Raw genomic sequence first — 6393 nt, 5'->3', positions numbered from 1 at the left:
CCTCCAAGAAAATGGAAGCTCTTTAAAAAATTCCAGGAATTTCTTGGAATACCAGTATTTATAAACAAAGAACCTTTGTGATATTCAAAATCACCAAAGGTTGGAGAGGAAAGACTCACAGCTCATCTGCCTCATTCCCTTGGTCCACTTCCATTGTTTTGTCGAGATCAACTGAAATGACTTCCAGTTTGGGAGGTTAACCAGAATCCCACATTTCTGCATGGAGGGTCAAGGGTCCTGGCCAGCTCTCGGCCCTCCTGGTTTTCACTATCTATATCCCAGTTCTATATTGAAGTTTCTTAGGTAGGAAAAATACCCAAATTCAGGCCTCATACAAGCTTCCCTTGCCACAGGCATACGCTGGATGAAAATCATAACAAGAATGAAAGAGTGACCATAAAGCCCCACCCTCTGACTTCCGTTCTCTGCTCACTGGCTAGAACAGGAGTGTGGGACCACTGTTGCTGCGAAGAGGGTGAGTGCTCTCGGCCCGTTGCTGCCCCTAGCACAATGCTGGGTTGAGGACAAAGAGAAAGGGAGAGTGGACATTGAATGGCTCGTCAATTCTAGATTCTGCCAATTCACCCTTTTTTGGAAACTGAGTGCCTTCCTAATGCTGGTTACTACTAACCGGTTACAGTAGCTCCAGGCAACTGTAAAATGTTTATTAGTTCTTTATTATTCAGGTAATACAAGCTCATTGTAAAAACAAAAAATACTGTTGAGAACAAAAAAATGCACCTATAATCTATTATATAAGGATCCCTGATGGTGCTGTGGGTTAGGCACTGGGTCAGTGGTTCAAATCTACCAGTTACGACATGGGAGAAAGATGAGACTGCCTGGTCCCATAAACATGTGTAGTCTTGGAAACCCTAGGGAGCAGTCCCACTCTGTCCTGCAGGGTCACTGAGTCAGGGAGGACTCAGCAGCATTGGGTTCTAATCTGTGATGGAGAAAACTAGAGTTAGCCTGGAGGTGTATGTTCTTTCCAACATGAACACATGCACACAGGCATTCACGTAAACACACAAGACCAGCTGCTATAGAAATGACTATGACGATGTATGGATGTGTCAGAGGAAACTTGTGCTCCTGGGGGTCTTTCATGATGACGGTTTTAGAAGCTGATCCCAGGCTTTCTTCGCAGGCCCCTCTGGGAAGGCTGAACGTTTGCCTTTTTGCTTTGCATTGGAGCCCGTTACCCTTCTACGCGCTTTTGTTGTTGTCAGTCGCCATGGAGTTGATTCCAACTCATTGAGACCGCCTGCATAATATGCAGGTTTGGGAGGCTGTAAGCTCGCAGCAGCAGATTGCCAGGCTGCCTTAGGGTGAGTTCGAATGACTAAGCTAGTGTGTGTGTGTGTGTGTGTGTGTGTGTGTGTGTGTGTGTGTGTAGATAGACAGGAAAACACATGAATGGCTTTTTATCTATTGATTGAGGTTTTTGGTGAAACTTTACACAACAAGCTTGGTTCCTATTTGGCAAATTCTGTACAAATTGTTCAGTGATGATACTTACATTTATCACAATATTTCCTTTAATTCGGTATAGGCACATTGGTACATAGGTAGGTCCAGGTGTATATATAGGTGAGAACAGATAGAAGTATCTATAGGTATTTGTGAGTACCGATGTGGGTATGGTACATACACTCCTTTAATAGAAGAATTGACGAGCCATTCAATGTCCACTCTCCCTTTCTCTTTTTTTTTTTTTTAACATTTTATTAGGGGCTCATACAACTGTTATCCCAATCCATACACACATCAATTGTGTAAAGCGCATTTGTACATCGTTTCTCAAAACATTTTCTCTCCATTTAAACCCCCGACATTAGGTCCTCATTTTTCCCCTCCCTCCTCTCCCTTTCTCTTTGTCCTCAACCCAGCATTGTGCTGGGGGCAGCAACGGGCCGAGAGCACTCACCCTCTTCGCAGCAACAGTGGTCCCACACTCCTGTTCTAGCCAGTGAGCAGAGAACGGAAGTCAGAGGGTGGGGCTTTATGGTCACTCTTTCATTCTTGTTATGATTTTCATCCAGCGTATGCCTGTGGCAAGGGAAGCTTGTATGAGGCCTGAATTTGGGTATTTTTCCTACCTAAGAAACTTCAATATAGAACTGCAGGAACTGCAAGAAAACCATAATTTTCTTTCATTGGATTCTACTTATTCCAGTTCCTGTCCTCCAGTTTTCCACCTCCTTATCTTCTCATTTGTGCTTCTGAAAGATTGCTGACCTTTTGGTTTTGTCCTGATGGCTTTTAAGGACTGTGCCAATCTTTACAGTTGTACCCAGGGTTTTGTGTGTCACTCTGTTATTACACTAAAGGGTGAGCTCAAGGGGAAAGGCTTGGTTCTAGGTTTAAAGAGTATGTAAGGGGGATAGTCCCAGAGGTGCTTTATTCTCTACTGCTCCAATTTGTCTGTCTGTCTTTAAGTAAGAATTTCAGTTCTCCATATTTTTCTCTCATTCTCTCAGGGGTCATCTATTGCGACACCTTGTCAGAAGAGCTAGTGGTGGTACCCATGCACCATCTAGTCCCTCTGTTTTCAGGGTAGATCAGGTTGTGACTCACTGACTTATTTCTTCTTTGAACTTTTGATGATCTGTTTTGGGCATGGCAAATAGAAACCCTTAGTAGTATCTTAGATGTCTGCTTGAAATTTTTTAAGAGCATAGATGATCTTCACTTCTCTGATTGATGCCATGCCAATTGACTGAGTTGTACCATGAGATTATGGTGCTATACTTCCAAATCCAGAACACCGACCGTGGACAGTGTTTGGTTATGTCTGTGGAGTATCCGTATTTGTCTTCAATGAATATATGTGCCCATACCTACATCTGCATTTGCAAATACCTATAGATATGTCTATCTGTTCTCACCTAGATATTCCCCAGCATCACCTGTATACCAACATGCCTATCCTCATTTTTACTTTTGTTGTGCTGTGCTTGCTGCATCTATATATTGGGGTCACTTTTCCCATCATGTAAAAATACATATGAGTAACTATTTTTATTTATGGCATTACCAGACTGTTTGCTTGAGTCAGAATTGACTTGAGGACAATGAGTGTTGGTGGTTGGGGGAGGGGCGGTGTTAGGGGGGATGGATGCTTGATCCTACAGCAGAGCATTAATATCACTTTTCCCACCCTGAAAGGAGGCTGGTATATTTGAAGAAATAGTTCTTCTGGAATTTGATTTTCCCACATTCTGTTTTCCTGTTGGGCATCTCTCTCTCTGTTTCTCCTCTCTTTCACACATGCACACACATGCACACCACTTAAATAAGATGCTATATTTTCCTTGCTAGATAGGTTTTATTTCAAGGCTCAAACCCCAACACTAGAGATGGGGTGAGCCTGAGATGCCAACCAACTAAGGTGACATTGAAGAATGAGATTGTGGTGGTCACCTAACCTGGTGTCAATTTAAGGATTAACAGTGCAGGGGTGGAGTCTAGGCTGTCAATCTGGAGATAGCCCATGAGACTTGTGTGGGCAAGACCTTCTGAGAATTCTGGGAATCTGGTACTTCCTCCTTGGAGGTGGAAGACATTCTCTCTCTCTCTCTCTGCTACTCTCTGGGAGACATTGCAGAAGACAAGCCACATGGATGCAACCAGACCTCAGAAGCTGGAGAAGCCACAGAGAGACCCCTGCCAGCGCTGAGATGTTTCCAGTGACACTGGATCAGGACAAGCCTTGTTCTCAGTAGAGGATTTCTGGAGAGGCAAGGATAGAACTACAACCAGAAGAGTACTCAGAAGTAATGGGAGTACTCAAGGAGGGCTGAGGCCTCTAGAATGGTCAAGACTCCAAGGATGTCCAGAGATTCCTTCAGGAGAAGGGGCAGTATGGGCTGAAAGTATGAGGTCCTACTCCGGTGGGTGACTGAAGCAGGGCTAGGAAGGAGCCAGACGAATGGACTCCATGGGATAGGCATGGGCTCCACTCCAAGTAAATCTACTGTGCCAAGTGGGTAGGGATTCCTGATTATGAAAACTGCTGATTCTCATTTTACGTATTTGTACCCTCGACCACATTTTTAAAACATCCTCCTTTAGAGCAAGGAGACCTAGTGGCATAATGGTTATACATTGGGCTGGTAACCACAAGGTCACCAGTTTGAAAGCAGCAGCCACTCTGAGGGAGAAAGGTGAGGCTTTCCACTCCCGTAACGAGTTCTTGTTTTGGAAACCCATAGTGGCAGTTCTACTCTGTCCTATAGAGTCACTGTGAGTCAGAAGCAACTGAATGGCAATGAGTTTGGTTTCCTTAGAGCATTTTTGATGTATAATACTATCATCAACTGTTTTGAAATCCTTGAGTACACTCTAGATTTTTCAAAAGACTCATGTATTTACTCATTTGATTCAGGAGCTGCCTTAAACATTAAGGATCTTCTCTGAGGAGGAAACGAAGGTGCAAAGAAATCAGTCTCAAGAGTTTAAATCCCTTGCGTTTACTTTGGGAGCAGGCTCCTTTCCTGAGTCAGTTAGCACGACAATACACAGTAATCTCAAGATTACTTAAAGCTGTTCACAAAAGGCCAAGGTGACTAAAACTTTGTGGTTGCAATACTAGTTGCTGGTAATTTTTTTGGCATGGTTTTCCGATCCTACGTTATTCGTGTGTCCTCTTTGGGTGCTTTCTGGTTTATGCATTTATATATTTAATATATATCCCCTCTAACTGAAACAAACAAACAAACAAACTTCAAATGTGGCCGGAGCATCACAGAGTGCACTGGGATGATCACCTCCTTTGTTCAGGACGTTGTTGTTAGTGTTGTTATTTGCCTTGCAGGCAGTGTGGACCCATAGGGACCCTGTGCACAGCAGAATCAAACACCATGTGCCGTCCTCCCAATTGCGATCTTTGAGCCTACTATTGCAGCCATTGTGTCGGTCCATTCTGTCAGGAGCCTTCTTCTTTGTTCAGGATAGTATGCCTTTACTAATGATCAAAAGACCAGATCAAACCAAACGCACTGCCATAAAATCCATCCCAACTCACAGGGACACTGTAGGACAAAGTAGAACTGCCCCTCTGGGTGTCCAAGACTGTAGCTCTTGACTGGAATAGAAAGCCTCATCATTCTCCCTCATAGTGACTGTTGGTTTTGAACTATTCAGTTTGTGGTTAGCGTCCCAGTGCAACCACAAACCACCAGGACTCCTGTCTGCTTTATTATTCATATATCCCAAACTTTTATTAGCCTTTAAACAACAAATCTCAATGATGGCTTTTGCTGAATAGGAACTTTCCTGAATTCCCTAAGTCCTTTTCATTTGAATGGTTATTAAACTCCATCCCTTTGTTTAGCTTAGCTAGTTACAAAGAAAGAAAAGGCTGCTCTGAGCATTATGTTCTTGAAGAATTGTCTACATGGAGTCAAAGGCACCATGATGGTGCAGTGATGGGGAACCTACCAGCTACGCACTGGGAGAAAAATGAGGTGGTCCATCTCTGTAATGGTTTACAGTGTCAGAATCCTAGAGAACCGCTGTCTTCTGTCTTCTGGGTCACCATGAGTCTTGATGGCAGCAGGGATGGTGGTTTCGATTTTATGTGGGATCAAATCAAAGAGCAATGTGAAAGATCAGCTAGGAGGTGGGGGTGGGGGGGTGGGGGGGCAGTGTAGTGATGTTAACAGAGGGGGACAACTGGGAAAAGGACGGTGAGAATGGATGCTCAACTCAAGGATGGGAACCAGTGTGGCAAAGGTAGAAACTGTTGAGTTGCTATTATATCTTGCACATGTTTATCCTTAACATTAAAAAATGATACCTCCCCCCCAAAAAAATCCATCTCCTCTACTCCAAACTCACAGACCCTAAATCCTTTCCCAGTGAATGCCAATCATTACTATATTGCCTTAATTGAGGCCCCAGAGTGTGGAAACTCTGTAGAAATCAATAAAATATTCCTCTGCTAGGTGTTCTAAGCAAATTTCACAATACTAATTATTATTGTTGAATGGGTGACTCATATGAAAAAGTTTCTTTTAACACTGTATTGCATCATATGGGAACTGTTTTAAATAGCCCACCCGGTACAGAAACATTTTCACCTTACAACCTTTGGGCCCCACTTCTGGATAGTGGTAGTTAAGTCCTTTGTACTTCAGAAGAGGGGCAGCTTCCCAGAAAGCTCAGGCTGAGGTCACATGAGCTCCTGGTTCGTATCCCCGCTTTACTTCCAGAGAACTATAGTTTATCTCCCCATAGCGACAATTTTCACAGGAGAGCTAAAGAGCTGAGAAGCCCAACCAGTTTTCCACTGACTAAAAAGCAAACCATTCACAAAGCAGAGAGCCTACTTTCAAACAATGTCGTAAAAGAGGGCAGAGGGTTGAGAATTGGAATGAAAATATATTA

This window comes from Echinops telfairi, unplaced genomic scaffold (assembly GCF_000313985.2).
Source record: "Echinops telfairi isolate 266 unplaced genomic scaffold, ASM31398v2 ScPeMD7_27;HRSCAF=92, whole genome shotgun sequence".
NCBI lineage: Eukaryota > Metazoa > Chordata > Mammalia > Afrosoricida > Tenrecidae > Echinops > Echinops telfairi.
This window is presented reverse-complemented; position numbering follows the sequence as displayed.